This window comes from Nannospalax galili, unplaced genomic scaffold (genome assembly GCF_000622305.1).
Source record: "Nannospalax galili isolate Female #2095 unplaced genomic scaffold, S.galili_v1.0 scaffold52, whole genome shotgun sequence".
Lineage (NCBI taxonomy): Eukaryota > Metazoa > Chordata > Mammalia > Rodentia > Spalacidae > Nannospalax > Nannospalax galili.
In genome coordinates, this window is record NW_008334003.1 from 7305238 (window position 1) to 7322528 (window position 17291).

The 17291-nt window shown below is 41.1% G+C and overlaps 1 pseudogene; it reads left to right on the top strand.

Moving 5' to 3' along the window:
* The first annotated feature begins 7153 nt into the window (after positions 1-7153).
* Positions 7154-16970, top strand: LOC103730706 (annotated as a pseudogene).
* The last annotated feature ends 321 nt before the right edge of the window (positions 16971-17291 follow it).

The following is a 17291-nucleotide window of genomic DNA, read 5'->3' on the forward strand; positions in this document are numbered from 1 at the left end:
TGGATCAAAGTCAGGTCATCAGGCTTGGCCCTAAGCACCTTTACCTACTGAATCACCCACCCCTTCAGTTTCACTCTTAAGTATTCTTGTGAGTTATTATTTAGTTTTGGACTAAAAAAAATCCGAATCTTAGCTATAGTCTACTGAGGACTTTGCCTTCAGTTAATTTGCTTCCAGTCACTTTGATGTCCAATGAGGTAACTTTTCCCAAAGTCATTATCTTTTTTTGCAAATCACAACTGCCTCATTGACCTTTTACTGATCCCTTGTTTGAGCAGAATCCGTAACTGAATGCCCAAATATTCTCTTCCACCAGACTTTTTCTGCATTAATAGTCTTCTCCAACATCAGATGGTTCTCGTCTTTCAAGTACTTTGAGTGCGTGCTGTTCTTTTTCTATCAGCTACCAGTCTTGGTCTTGGTAACTGAACGTGCACGGACCCTTGAAAGGAGACTATTCTGGACATACTATTGATAATAAGGCCTTATGTGAATTCGTGTTCTAGTATGGTTGGTTGTGTCTAAGAGTGAGTCATATCACTTTGTGCAATAAAAGGAACTTAAAGCTCCGTGCATTTATAAACAGTCACTCAGATTTTTTTTTTTTATAGGATCTCTGCTAGCGAGATTTCCATCACTGCAACAAATATTTAAGGTCAGCAACTTAAAAGGTGGAAAGGCTTTTTTGATTACAGTTTCTGAGGTTTGTGTCCATGGTTGCCTGGCACTCCTGCTTTGGACTTTTGGTGGCACAGAATATCATGGCAGGAGCATACGGTAGAGGAACCTGTTCACTGCATGGCAGCTGGGAAGCAAAGGGAGAGAGAGAGGAACAGAATGGGGTCCCAAAATTCTCTTTCATGGGCACATCCCAGTGGCTTAACTTCCTTCTACCAGGCCTTACCTCTTAAAGGAACCACATCATCCCAATAGTAGCATAGGCTGATGACCAAGCCTTTCATCATGGGCCTTTTGGAGATACTTCAGATTCAAATTATAGGTGAATCAATGAAAGTTGGACAATGAAAAAACCACCACATGATCTCTAACTGACTTTAAACACACACACACACACACACACGTCATGTGCTGCTTAATGACTTTGGGTTTAACAATGGATCACATATATGATTGTGATCCTATGAAATTACAATGGAGCTGAAATTTTTGTCTTGACTAGTGGAATCATGTAAGGCAGTGCATACCTCGTGTGCTTTGGTGATGCTGGTATAAGCAAACTTACTGTGCTGCCAGCTGAATAAAAGAATAGCACATACATGATTCACAGTGCACAGTATCTGATAATGACAGTCAAAGACCATGATCTGGGTTACCTATTGACATTAGACTTTTATCCTTCTATAGTGCATTATTACTTATGAAAAAACATTTAGAATAAAGCAACATGCCATTTTATGATGGTAGCAACTCATGCATCATGTGTTCATGAGGAGTCTCAGTTGAATCTGATTTAGTTTTACATTGTTTTGTTAATAATGACCCTACGAGAAACAGACTCTACTGTAATATGTATACCAGAGAGACTAAGTGTATCATAGGATGTGTCATAGGACATACCTTTTAGGGTCATGAAAGCTTATTCTGTGATGTCACACAACAGTGAAATCTCCCAATGATGCATTATATTTCTCATAATGTATTCCAGTTGGTAAGAAGCACATGATGACAAATATTTAATTAGGGGAAGACATTAGTTACCTAAACTGCTTTCTCTTATTAGGATTGCATGCTGAGTAATTGTTCTTGTAGTTTTATTTCTAGGATGTATCTCTGAAAAATAACAGAGAAAAGTTGGACGTACAGAATTTTTCATTGAACTATTATTAAAAATAGCAATACATTTAAAACAATCCAATATACAGTAAGAGAGATGATCTAATAATTGATGATGCCTAAAAATGATAGATAATTGTTGAATTGTTAAAAATAACAGTTAACTATTACAGAGATATAGTAATAAAAACAGAATTATACTGGCACAAAAATAAACACATAGATCAATGAAACGTAATTGAAGACCCAAACATGTTATTTGACAAAGGTGCCAAGAACACACAATGGAGGAGACAGCTGGCAAAACTGGATCTCCACCTGTAGAAGAATGAAGCTAGACCCTTATCTTTCACCTTGCACAAAAGTCAACTCCAAATAGACCACAGACTTCAATGTGAATCTTGAAATGCTGAAACTATCAGAGAAAACATAGGCAGTAACCTACAAGATATATGTGTAGGGAAGGACTTTCTAAATTGGACATCAGTTGCTCAGGAATTAGGGTCAACAATTGACAAGTGGGACCTTATTAAACTAAAAAGCTTCTGTACATCAAAAGAAATAACTGATAGAAGGAAGAGAAAAACCACAGAGTAGGAAAAAAATCTTCACCAGCAACACACCGGACAGAGGTGGGCTAAAGAGCTGAACAGAGCGTTCTCAAAAGAAGAAATAAAGATGGTTAAGACACATCTTAAAAAGTGTTCAACATCATTAGCAATTAGGGAAATGCAAATTAAAACCACCTTAGGATTTCATCTTGCCCCAGTCAGACTGGCTAACATCAAAAGAACAAATGATACCAAATGCTGGTGACGATGTGGAGGAAGGGGAATGTTCATTCACTGCTGGTGGGATTGCAAACTTGTGCAACCCCTATAGAAAGCAGTGTGGAGAAGTCTTAAAACTGAAAATGAACCTACCATATGACCCAGTTATACCATTTCTTGGTGTATATCCAAAGGATTCCTCCTATTGCAGAGATACTTGTACAACCATGTTTGTTGCTGCTCTTTTCACAATAGAAACAACCTAACTGTCCCTCAGCTGATGAGTGGATAATGAAAATATGGTACATTTACATAATGGAGTTCTACTCAGCAGTAAAGAAAGATGAATTAATGAAATTTGCAGGTAATGAATGGAACTAGAAACTGTTATACTAAGTGAAGTAACACAGACTAGGGAAAACAAATGCTATACATTCTCCCTCATTTGTGGATCCTAGCACCAAATCCTTATATGTGAGCACATAGCCTGATAAAACTGCAGGAACCAGGAAAATGGAAAGTAACCAGGGAGGTAAAGGGAAAGAGGGAACCTGAGAGAGAAGGAAAGTAGAGACAGGTGTAACTAAGGGGGAAAGGTGTAAAATGGGGGTAGTTAAATGGGAGGTGGGGAGAGGAAGGGTTATACAAGTAACTACAGGGATAAAGGGGAAGAAGGAGCTCAAGAGAGGTAGGACCATAGCAGACAGGAATTATCAAGGGAGAAATGGGGGAAAATGGAGATATTTTCAACGGGGGAGGGCATGGAGGGAAAATTAGGGAGAGGGTGAAGAGAGATAAATAATCCCTAGCTAGTATAACAAGCCAGGGGGAATCCTATTAGTCCAAAATCAGAAAAATTGCACATAGAATATCTTTACATGAGTCCATGTGTGTAACTTAAGGCTATATAACAAGAAACAGTGTCAGACAGGAGAAAAGTTTGAGTTGTTGGCCAGGGTAGTCCAGGAGACTCCCAAAATTACATAGGCTATTGCCACAGCCCTTAATTGCCTCCCAGAACTTGAAGGTAAGACCCTGTTACTAACGACAGGACATACTTCGAACCCAGGATTTGGAGCAATAGAGTTGGAACTGACCTAGAAGCCACCTCCCCTGGAGGCTAGCTCTCATAGCTTTGGAGAGCACCACAAAATCTGGTCGTCCAAGCCCAGCTTCAAGGCCTAATAACCACATCAATGACTGGTGCAGCAAATAACATTGGTGTATAGTGGCACTTTTATTTTGGGGGTAATCAACAGCTACCTAATTGGACTTAAAGCCCATTCAATGGGAGGAAACTCATACGTGGTACCATAAACCTAGCCAAATACACACAGCTGGGGGAGGTCATAGATCTTAGAGAAAACCCTAAGGTTGTCACATCCCTAGACAAATGTAATTTCTTACTATGTGCAAAATATGGATCCTTTAATTTACAGAGAAATATCCTAGTCACCAACCCATCAAAAAAGCTTCTTTTTCAACAGACAGAGATCATTACAGAGTTCCACAACTGGTCACACACAGAGACTGTCTGTGAATTGCCCAAGCTTAAGTGGCACATTTAAGATGTAGCCTCTATACCTAAGGCTCACAGAACATAGAACAAGGGATAAAGAACACTGATGTATCTTTCAATTCTCATCAATAAAGCTGCCTCATGTAACAGAGGGCCAGGAACACAAAAAGTCACAAACGGCCAAAACATAGAGAATAAGAGTCTACAGAGTATGGGTCCTTGGACAGGACTCATATTAAAGTCTACTCACCCAGGGCTCAGGGACCATTGCAGAAAAGGGGGCTTCAGAAAGATTGTAAGAGCCAGGGAGGAGGTGCATGAGTATATGGAAATAGTCCTACAGGCTCTTGGGATCCTTCTCATTTGAACCTACAATAATGGTGTCAGTATACACAAGACCCATGCAAACTAAAGCAGACAAAAATCCAGCACAGAACTGTGGAAATGGACAGCAGGCCCCAGGCTTAGTTGAAGAATTATTGGCAGTTGATTACAGCTGGGTGAGGAAGAGCTGATCTTCTTAAAGGGGACTAGACCTCAGTGGATGAACTTGCACTGAGGGACATCTGGGGACACTAACTTCACTCAATAGGCCTTAACACAAAGGACAGAATGTATGAATTCCAGTGGGGGAGGTGCCTCTGGGCGTGTGCCAATGGGGAAGGGGGTATAAAGATGATTAAGATGTCCTGTATGAAATACACAAAAGTTCAATAAAAATAAACTAGTAAAATAAATATTAGTTTTTACTTAAAAATGATAGTTAATGACTTTATAGGAACTTTAAGCCAATTGTATAATGTGAAATTAAAATATCAAGATACAGAGCTATTTGTTTTCCTACTACTGAAAAGATTCACAGGGAAGATGAGGAAGTGAGGGAAGCAGGAGGAGGGCGGGCAGTGAGGTAAAACATAAACGTCATCTCAGTGAGGCTTGAAATAGGGACAAATGAGAGGAGAAGAGGCAGAAAACGTTGTGGTGCCTCCATCAGCTTTGATGCACTGAGATTGTTGTAGATCCCAGGAGGAAATAAAAAAGAGATGTTTTTAAAATTGGCCTCCATAAGCCCTTGTCTACACAAGGTCGCAATTTCATTGAGAACTTTGTAAACTTGGGAGCATTTCAGTTTTTCATATATTCAGATAATATTTGAAATTCCTCAACAAGGTACGATGTACTTTTTCAAATAATAGCCCTTTTTAGAACACACAATATGGCACAGGTACTTACCAAATATTTGAGTGTTAACAGTTTTTAAGACTGCTCCTTGCTCTTGAATTGAGTTTTGCTTAAAATGGTTTGACTGTGTCTCATCTAATAGCGAAGCAGAGGCTGAGCTGACACCAAGGACTCATTATTTTGCCACTAAGAAAGTCGCAAAATAATATTTATTGAGCTCCCAGGAATACGTGTTAAGAAAAAAACAAGTTACTTAAAAGATGTCACAGTTTGCAAGAAGCATGCCTTGACTTTGAAAGTAAGACGACAAGGTTGTGGCACAGAAGCAAAAGGCCAAAAGGGGCTTGAGAAATCACATTTTCCATTACTTGTTCTCATGCAGAGCTTTAACCTATCCTAGAAAAATGAGACCTTGCTTTTTAATGACATTCAGGGAGGCAGACTGTAATCATATTGAGGAATGGCTTTGTGAGTGGACAATAGATATGTCTGCGTATCAGTGTTACTGCATTTGAAAAAACATTGCTCAGCTATAGAAAAACCTCAAGGATTAAAAATGCGTGTCTTGGGCACTAGCTCTGGGGTGGCCGTTTGTTTCTCTGGATTTCCAGGTCTATGTGCAGGGAAGCAAAACAGACTCTTACTATAAATTCTGTATGCACACATACACATGCTTAGATTTAGAAGAAACCCAACTATACACATTTCTGCAGAGGACTTAAAAACAAACCATAGTTTTATTATCAAATAATATATTGAATATAATTAATATAGATACAACATCTTAGAAAACCTTGTAATGTCCTTCATTGCTTATCTAAAAATATTTATTTAACCTTTTCCTGGAGCTCATCCTACTGCCCAGCCTGCCTTTGAACTTGTGGAAATCCTCCTGCTCCTGCCTCAGCTTCCTGATTGTGAAAATCATAGGCAATATCCCCATTCCTGGATATTGAGTGTCTCTCTCTCTCTCTCTCTCTCTCTCTCTCGTCAGGGTCTCCCTGTAGCCACAGCTGGCTTGGAACTCACTATGGAGACCAGTCTGATCTTAATCTCACAGAGATGTGCGTGTCTGTGCCTCCTGAGTGCTGGGATTAAGATGTGTGCTACCATGCCTGGTGAGCCTCTTTTTTAAAAAAAATTATTAATTTTTTGAGGATTTCATACAGTGTATTTTGATCATATTTCCCCCTCCCCTAATTCATCCCAGATCCACCCCCACCTCCCTACATACACAACTTCATGTTCCTTCCCTCCCATAAATCCAATATGTTTAACCCAAATATTCTTGGGTATGGAATAGGCCCAAGATTGTGCCTCACCTACCAGGAATCATACCCTTAAAGAAAACTGACTCCTGGGACTGGAGAGATGGCTCAGTGGTTAAGAGCACTGGCTGTTCTTGCAGAAGACCCAGGTTGAGTTCCCAGTACCTGCAGGACGGTAGGTAACTCCAGTTACAGGGGATCCAACACCATTTTCTGACCTCCATGTGCATTGCATAACATGGGTGCACTTACATACATGTAGGTAATACACTCATACACATAAAATAACAATAATAAATACAATATTTAAAAAAAAGAAAATGGACTCTTCCTTTCCCACCAACTATCAAATGTCAATAATGGAGCTTCTTTTTTTATTTGTGAGAAGTATCATCTTAGGTACTATAAAGTTTATTCAGAGACACAAAGATGGTCCTAAAAATAAACTTAGGGGTAGGAAGAAGACGAAACAGCACATACCTAGGAAGTATTTAACAGACGGCTGAAAAGGGGTGAATCCATTGCTGCTGAAGCTATTAGAGACCTTGAACTTACTTTGTAGATGAAATATTCTCTTGATAAGCACATTTATTCTGTCAACAAATATTCATTCAGTGACCATGGGCCAGGTACTGTGTTGGTAATGAGTAAACAGTGGTGAAGACAAACTAGGTCTGAGTCTTTTTGAGCTTATAATATGATGAAGAGATAAGTATAAAACCACCAAGTGAAACTAGCAGACATCATTAAGTACAGAAGATGAATGTGTATCGTTTTTTTGGGCTATTGTTACAAAATGCCATGGACCAAGTGGCTTACAACATCAGAAATTTGTTTCCTTGTAGTTTAAAAGGCCAGACGATATCCAATCAAGGTATTGGCAGGGCTGGTTCCTTGGTGAGGCTCAGAGGGAACACAGGTTCCTGGCCTTCCCTTTAGTCTCCCAGGCTACTGAGAAGCCTTGACATTCTTTTGTCTGTAGCAACATAACTATAGTCTCTGCCTCCATTATCAAGTGACATCCTCTTTGTGAGTCTGTCTCTGTCCAAATTTCCCTCTTCTTATAAGGGTATCAGTTATATTGGATGTAGGGCATGACTTTGTTTAACTTGATTCTGTATTTATAGATACTATCACATTTATAAGACCTGGGATTAGGGTTTGAATTTATCTGCTTTGGAGAACACAATTCAACCCATAACAGGAAAGAATAGGATTAAAGTACAGGATATATAGGATAGGAAGTAAAAGAAAAGAACAAGTAGTATGTGAGCTTAAATCAGATTGACTGCATCCTCCCAGGGACTGACATTTAAATGGACTCTTGAAATGAAGCTTGGGGCTCCAGTCCCAAGAGCCTTTGCTTCATGGTGAGATCTTACCAAAGGATGGGAGTAGAAGTTTCCTTTCCCCCAGAAGGGATTTTTGCTATGCATCTCATCTGTAGGTGTCATGAGGAGCCTGTATAAGGGACGTCACTGAGAGGTCACTAGAGGTAGGATTTTCTTTAGGGATGTGACCATAGCGCTTGCAGCCTGAGAGCGTGGGGGCACCACGGACAGTCCCAGGCCGTCTAGTTAGTTCTGCAGTTACCAGTGGAAAACGCAGTTCTTCAACCCAAACATGGGTAGGAAAAGGCACTAGACACAGGAAGTTTCCCAGCAGTTAGTTCTGCAGTTACCAGTGGAAAACGCAGTTCTCGGGATTGCTGCCTTCAACCCAAACATGGGTAGGAAAAGGCACTAGACACAGGAAGTTTCCCAGTAATGAAGCTGACATGCTCTTTCCTAACACTGCTCCTGAATGCTTCATGTGATTCTGAGAATGAGAACGTCATTCACTGCTGCCTTGCAGCAGAGCTTCATCACTTTTCTCCCTGAAGGTTGGCAAGGGCGTTTTTTTTTTGTGAAATAAATTATAATTAGAAAATGATACTGCTTAACCTACTAGTACTGGTGCTTAACCTAGTAGTACTAGTACTAGTACTTTGCTGGAAGTTATTTATTCTGTCCTGTTGTGAGTGGTCCGGGAGCAGCTCCTGGTCATGTTTGTCATTATTGTCCTTTGGTCATAGAAGTCCCTTGGTTTGCTATTGTGACTGGTATCCAGGTAAGTCTGGAAAACATTCAATTACTCTCATTGTTCTAATAATATTAAGCCATCCATTACTGACCTCATCCCATGAACAATGAGACTTGAGAATCTATGCTATTACCTACAAATTCATTTAGTCCTATTATCCACAGCATTTCATTATTATAAAACCACTTCATGCTCATGGACACTGACTTATCAATGCATTACAATGAAATTGTATTTTAAAACAACCACCAAAGCCAGAAGCATTACACTTCAGTGCCCAACCTCTCAGAATACCAGAGGTGCTTCCATTTCAGGTTTCATTAATGAGTATGTATTATTCCCAGTTACAGTGCTTTCAGCATTTATCAATCAGTTTTTAGTCCAAGTAATTTGCAGTACAAATTTCACCTCACAAAGGAATTTGAGAATACCCTATCTGGAAACTTAGCTCTCTATTATCTATGTGTGTGGGTGATGGCTTAATGTGAGTAGGCCTTGTAAGAGATAATAAACAGAAGTTTAACTCTGCGTGACGGATTCTCCCCACACCCAGGACTTTGTGCATGCTGAGCATCCACTCTCTACTAAGCTCTATCTACAACCCCAGAAACTTAACTTGGAATTATTGATTCTCAGACTCTAGTTGTGGAAACCTTTCTTCAAGCCGAATGTTAGTATTAGCCTGTTGTAGGAAACAGGTGGAATGGAGCTGCTTTGATTAACAGAAGGGATAGATGCTGGGTGTAGTGGTGCACGCATTTAATCCCAACACCTGGGAGGCAGAGGCAATGGATCTCTATGGGTTCAAGGCCAGCCTGCTTTTCTACATATAGCAGTCCAGACCAGCTGGGGCTGCAGGGAAACCCTGTCTCAAAAAGACAAAAAAAAAAAAAAAAAAAAAAAAAAAAAAAAAAAAAAGTGTTGGAGTCTGGAACTGCCAGAAAAGCCTCAAAGCTTCTCAGAATATAAGTCCTGAAGTCAGCTTCAGACTGTTATAATCAAAACAGAAATTTATGAGCACTGACAGCCCTGGGACCCTGGCAATGGGCTGCAGAATGATCATTTTCATTAGAAAATAATATAAATTTATGTGCATATTAATCTTCCCCTTATATAAAAAAGCTACTTTCTGTTTGACCGTGTGTTATTACAGAACACAAAGCTTTCATGCCAGGTTTCCCTTTGTTATTTTTGCCTTTCATCATCATCATCATCATCATCAGTATTAGTAATATTATTTTGAAGCATTGAATTATTTTACTGAAAAGTGGGAGCACAAGTTGTAGGCAAATCAGAGGGTTTTGTTGTTGTTGTTTAACTAAATGAACCACGGAGGAGAAAAGTTTGACAAACTTTTCTTTCAGATCTATTCAATGTCCTCCTTGTCCAGTCTTGGCAGCAAGTAGACAAATGAGCAGGTTTTCATTCCAGCACATTATTTCCTTTGGCCACCTTCCGATGGCGGTGTGAAAAGCCAAGTTGTGGATAGCTGAAGGGAAACACGAAACATCAGCACAGGGCCCCACTAATGGAAATAGCAATATGTGAAAGGGCTTCAAGATACCGAGCGCACAGATATTATGCAGCAGTTTATTGCTGTTATTATTCTCTGGAATGTGCAAATTCAAAATCAGCAGGATAGCACTGTTTTGTCTCTGCCTGTCTCCCAGCCTCTGCAGTCTTCGCCTTTCCATAGCCCAAGCCTGCTCCCCTGCATGGGCTGTGCCCTTCCCCATCCCAGGAAGGCCTCCTGAGCCTCTCCAGCAGGGATGTGCGGCTCCCTCTTATTCTGATGTCTGCATCACATTGCTCTTCAAATTTTTGTCATGTTTTGCTGATGAGAAGATGAATGGGATGCTCTAGAATCCTGCTACTCAAAGTATGGTTTAGGGCCCAGCAGTATCAGTATGTAAGCTATCTTGTTAGGAATGTCAATCTTAAACCTCACATCAGGCTCATCTGCATTTATTCAAGATTCCTAGGTGATGCCCATGCACATTAACTTCTATGAAACACTGGTATAGAAGACACATCCTGCTCTTTCCATCCTAGTATTACCTGAGACTTGTCCCTATGGTACATGTTCCCTTGATGGTAGCTCACTGCTACTCATCTACCTATGTGTTTGATCTTGTTATCATTGCTATTCCCAGATTGACCATCGTTTTCCTGGGCCTAACTTTTGTCATATGCTATCTTCTATCTCAGCTGGCCATCTATGTCTACCCTGATGGTCCTTGGAAATTATGTATGGACGTGCTCCCTGAAGAGCCGTGTGTTACAGGCTTGATTGCCAGCCTGAATGCTACTGGGAGATGCTAGAACTTTAAAAATATATGTTTACGGGCATGGTGGTGCACAGCAGAGGCAGGTGGATCTTTGCGAGTTCGAGGCCAACCTGGTCTACATAGTGAGTTCCAGGACAGCTAGGGCTATAAGGAGGCCCTGTCTCAAAAAGACCAAGAAGAAGAAGTGGAGGAGGAGGTGGAGGAGTGTTTAATTTATTATTTTTATTTTTATGTGTATGAGTGGATTGCCTGCATATGTGTAAGTGCACCTGTGTTGTGCAATGCCCATAGAGTCAGAAGAGGGCATTGTATTCCCTTGAAACTGGAGTTACGGATGGTTGTTAGCCACCATGTAGGTTCTGGGAATCCAAGCTGAGTCCTCTGCAAGAGTAGTGGGTCCTCTGTCCTCTTAACTGCTGAACCAACTCTCCAGTCCTAGGGGATGGTAGAAATTTTATGAAGTAGTGCCAAAGAGAAAGAAGTTAGGTCATTGGGGGGGTGTCCTTGAAGAGGATATCACTCTAAAGAAATAAGACACATAAAATGGGAATAAATGACAGCCCATCCATGTTTTATTGTACTCTGTAAATTATATACAGTAATAAGTTATATGCATATCTTGAGAGAGGAAGGTGTATTAGAGGTGGCAGAGGAGTTCTTTCCTTGAACTCATGTATAAATATATAACTATATCTCTCCAAGACATGTATTACAATTTGGTTGAAAAGCAAGTGATAGAAAAATTACCACAGTGTAACTTGATTTATATTTTTAAAAAGTTGCACAGGTCTGTATCTGTGAATTTCTCCTATATGTGTGTATATACATGCATTCATATAGGTAAAATATTTTTTTGGGTCTTTTTGAACAAGTTCAAGATCTTTGAGAAGAGTGGTTGGTGATACATGCCTGTACTGTTGGTGATACATGCCTGTACTGTTGGTGATACATGCCTGCACTGCTACCTCCGACATTCAGGAAGCTGAGGCAGGAAGATGTTGAGTTTGAGGCCAGGCGGGGCTATATAGCAAGGCCCTGTCTCAAAATTAAAAAAAATAAAAATAAAAAATGCTCTAAGAATACTTACAAACTAAAATGAGGGGATGGGAGTTGGATCGTATGGGAATGAACACACTTTCCTTCATGATTTGTGGTATAATCTTTGTGTTGTTTAAATGTTTACAGTGAGAATATATACATATAATTATTAATAGTAACAAGCAATAAAGGCAGAAAAATTAAGAGGAAAGCAATAAAGAACAATAAAATTTTATCGCTAGACAGCTGATAATAGACAATATTTTATTACTAGCTAATAATTACCAGGGGAAAATTCTAAGAGGATACAGATAAGTTTCTCTCTGAATCACATTCCCTCAGTTGATAGTCCTGCAGAGCAGAGAGAAAGGGGTAAAATATATTTTTCCCCTAAGATTCTTCCAGCTCAAAATCTTACACTAGTACAGCTGCTTCTCGGGTGCTTTTCAAGATGGCTGGGTCTGTTTGCATTTCCAACAGCATCGTGTGAGGGTCCAGACACTCTATAATAAAGATGTATTTCCTTGTGGTTTTCATAAGAATTTACTTAGTGGCTAATGATGGCATACATCTTTTCCCATGCTTATTTGCTACCTGAAATTGATTAAGAATCGAAATTGAAACTGCTAAATTGTAGAACTTCTAGAAGGAAATGCAGGAAATAATCTTTTTCACCTGAACTAAGCAAAGGTTTCATAAGATAAGAATACTTCCACAAAATCATAAAAGAGAAATATTGTAAATTGGACCCATAGCCCGAAAATGATTTATTCCTCCCGGACTTCTAAAGAGACATGGGCTAGTGCAGGGCACCCTGGGAAGACAGGTGGAGCCTAGCATAGGGAGAGATTGGAACCAAAGGATTGTTGCCAGTCTGGGAAGCAGGGAACAGGGAGAAGACGAACCAGTCTGCCCTGGAACCCTTTGGGCACTGGGGGACCTTGTGAGGACCCCATGGACCGCTCACGGAACTCTGTGTGCTGAGTGGGCATGCGGGGACACAAGATGAGGCAGACCATGGGCAAAAGCGATCCAGAACAGTGGGCCGAGCTGCGCAGAGCTGGATGCCAGGTGTCCGGGTGTTTGTTTCTTTGTAGGTTACTCCCCTTCCCCCCCAAAGGTACAAACTGCAAAATTCAGATAAAGATGTGTTATGTGGTTTGTCTACCTGCACCAGGAGCAAGGGACCCTAAGAGAACTTGGGTGACAAACTGGCACAGTTATCAGGATGGTGCTGGAAACGACAAACTGGGAGTCTGGAAAAAGCTAGGGAGCTAATGGCGGTGCTGATGTGGCGCTTACAATGGATTTTAGAATATGTAACTAAAAAGGAGTAAGCCATGCAGAAGCAAGGGCCACAGCTGTGCTGTCAATGTGGGAAAATAGCCCAGTTGTGGGTATATGAAAATTTGTTAAAAGTTATAGAAAAGCTAGAAAAACTTTTACAAGCCTGGGATACAAGCAGAGAACCCAGAGAGGGGGCGTGTCTATTTAGCATAATAAAAGATTTCCCCAAAGCAGGGGAAGCTGAAAGGGCCAGGGAGGTCCTGGCAGATTCAGTTCCAGAACTTGAGAGAGAAAAGCATTTTAACTTGTGTAAGGTCCAAGGACTCCAGAAAAAAGACAGATAATAATGAAAAAGGAAATGACCTAAAAATGAAAGTGGCTAAGGCTACCCCTCAGATACAAACTTTGATAGAGAAAGGAAAGAAAGCTAACAGTACTGTCACTAGGAAATACTCCACATTGCAACTGTTAAAACTAGGAAAACTTACAAGCAAGCAATCAGAGTCCCTCACCACATGGCTAGTGAGGGTATGGGACATGGGAGCAAATAACATCAGTCTAAGTCCTTCAGAAGCTTCGCAGCTGAGTTATATAACCACCCATCCACCCTAACAATACAGACTGTTCAACCTAGGCCAGTGCAGGGGTGAACAGTCCTTAATGGGATGGCTGGTGGAAGGCATTAAAGATACATGGTCATTACCAAGAGAAACTCCCATGGTTAACAGAGGCTGGAGGACTATAAAGGAGAACAGGCATTACTGAGAGAACTGGGTATGAGAAAAGCAATATATGATACCCAGTTCACTGGGCCAGATAAGTCTGTGTTCGCCAGAGATATAAAGGAAAGCTTAATTCAACCGGGACCTCGAGACTGGTATGGAGCTTTAATGATTTTGCTTTAATAGGACAGTATCTTTGTAAAGTGAGAGAGGCTTTATCAGACCTAAGTGACTCTTACCAATGTGTAAAATGTGTCTGTAAAATAACAGAACACCTTACAAGAGGTATAAAAAAGACCAGACAGAAGAAATGGTCTGTTTGGGTTACTCGAGGACAAATGTGGCAAGACTTATGTTGAGCCCAAAGAGAAAAAATTGATAGAAAAACAAATTCGATACTAAGGAAATTCTGGAAGGCTTTAAAACCAGAAGACAGTTTGCAAAAGGCATTCAAAAAGTAAAAACTGTCCCTGGTTGGCTAAGAACCCCCAAAGATTGAATAATGTGCATTTCTCTCCTGATAAAGGCTATACTAGGGGTGGAGGCATTTTTTTTCCCACCAAGGCCTCCCCCAGCAGCCAGGTATGGTCAGTGGAGAGATGACAAATATGGCTATAGCCAGGATGCAGACCCAGGGCCTGTGGGACTCAGGGAACCAACAGGTGCAGCAGGGACAAGAGAAACCCCCTGCCTCAGCCCCATGCAGGGTCAGGCAACTGGAGCCCACACCTGTAAGCGTATCAAGGATAAAAGACTCAAAAAGACTCTATATAAGATCCCCAGAATGCGGAATGACTCCAAAGGAATAACTAAATATAGTAAGGAACTAACCAAATAATGTTTCTTACCCATGCTATGGTACCTAACAAAGATCTATGGAGAAAACAGTTAATATGAATGTATAAAACCTTTCTAAGGTGTTAGACCTTGTCTATGATTGATTTAATATATGATGTTAACTTTCCTTTGAGTGTTTTACAGATGTGAAACCCATTTGAAAGATACCTGAAGAAACAAAGGCCCGCTATAGCTGTAAGATTCTTGGGAGTTTTATTGTTGGGTAGGATAAAAATAGAGGCTCCAAAACTATACAACTGTTAAGAAAATCTACAGTACCAGGGGTGGGTTTCCCCCCATGAGCTGTTGGTCAGAGAGAGATCCTAGAGGTCCTCAAATTCACCAAGGCTATTGCCACTAATGTCATTTGTACATTAAAAGGGTTGGTAAAGACATTGCATCATGTGAGCATGGGAGGAAAAGAAAAGATGGAGCTCATACTAAGCCAAAAGCTCTATGCCACTGGATGGATGACATTCATAGTACCAGAAGGTGCTATGCAGATGGTTGGGGAAGAGAGGATCCCCTATGATTCTACTCAGCAATGTACCCTGCATACTGCACACTATGTACATGCCAAGCAATGCCTGCAAGTGCAATAATGGTTCAACTAACATATGTACAACTGACAAATTTCTAATTGGATAAGGCCTGCTCCTAGGGGTGGAACACACATCTGGTGTTGTAGACCAGGCCAACCCCGTGTTGAGAAAGGCTACAGGCCCTAGTGGAGAAGCCATTACAAATATACTGTTTAATGAATATAGTACACCTACTGGGATATTCTCTAGGCATTTGTATTTATATTTATGTTTGTTTAGATGTGTCTACTTCCTTCCATTTGTCTTTATAGTAGAAAAAACAACACTGAGAAAGATCGATGGCCACGGCTTGAAGATGAATAATGGGGAGGCCGAAGAAGTCACTATCTCACCATGATACAAGAGAGATTGCCTTACATCTGTCACCCCCTCCAAGGCTCAGGGATCCTTGCGGAAGATTGGAGGAAAGATTGTAAGAGCAGAGGAGAGGGGTGGAGTGTAGCCCAAAATGATTCATTCCTCCTGGACTTCTAAAGAGCCATGGGCTAGTGGAGGGCACCCTGGGAAGAAGGGTGGAGCCTAGCATAGGGAGAGATTGGAACGAAAGGATTGTCACCACTCTGGGAAGCAGGGAACAGGGAGGAGGCAAGCCAGCCTTCCCTGGACCCTGTGAGGCACTGGGGAACCTCCCAAGGACCCCATGGACCCCTCAAAGAACTCTGTGGGGTGAGTGAACATGTGGGGATGTGAGGTGAGGCTGACTGCAGGCAAAAGTGATCTGGAATGGTGGGCCAAGCTGCAGAGAGCTGGGTGCCAAGTGTCGAGTGTTTGTTTCATTGTAAGTCACTCCTCTCCCCCCGCAAAGGTACAAACTATGCAAAAATCAGATAAAGATGTGTCATGTGGTTTGTCTACCTGTTCCAGGAGCAAGGGACCCTAAGAGAACTCAGGCAACAGAACCCCATAAGACTTTGGAAAAATGCTTGTCTGTGGAGGGTGCTATCAACATAATGAAAAGGTAAATCATAGACTTGATGAAAACATTTAAAAATACCAGATTAAGGCTTTGCATCCAGAATATATAAAGAAATTTTGTAACTCAATAAAAATAAGCAACCCGGCAGTGGTCCTGTCATCTGTCTTTCTCTTCTACTGTGGACACTCCCTTGTGCTGCTCAGCATTGGGCCTGCAGTCTTGAGACCAAGCATCATGCTTTCAATTAAGTTGCAGAGTTCTGCAGATATTTGAAATTGGTGTAGAAATTGCCAAGAAATGTGTGACCATCAAGACCATGTTGGAAGATCTGGAAATGGATGATGGGCATGATGACCCTACTCCTGTACCAAATGTCAATGCAGCAATACCAAAAGAGTCATTCAGTGGTGCAACCATCACAAGGATGAGCCTCCTCCTGAGGATAATGAGAAGAATTGCAGATAGATGATATCCTTGCTTGGGACCAAGAATTCCTGAAAGTTGACCATGGAAAGCTTTTTGAACTTATTCTGGCTAAAAACTATGTAGACATCAAAGGTTTGCTTGATGTCACATGCAAGACTGTTGCCAATAGGATTAAGAGGAAAACTCCTGAGGAGATTTGCAAGACCTTCAATATCAAAAACAACTTTAAGCTTTCCTGAGATGCACATCTGCCAGCTTCCTGTTGCTAGCATCTTTCCTGGGTAAGTTAGCAGCCACCCACGGCACCTTGACTCCCCCAGCTTCATTCACTCACCCAGCTCCCCCACCCCATCTCTCCTCCTAGCCTGGGTGTCCTGAATGGGGGCAGTTACTTGGCAGTAACTGTCCTGAATTGTGTCTCAAGCCACTGGCTTGAGTGTGACATCTAGAGTGTGTCACTGCTTCTCGGGAGAGCTTAGGACAGGCGCAACGGACAGAAGAGATTCTCACACACGACTGTTTGATTGCAATATGCGTTTACTAGGTCAAAGCATAACAAA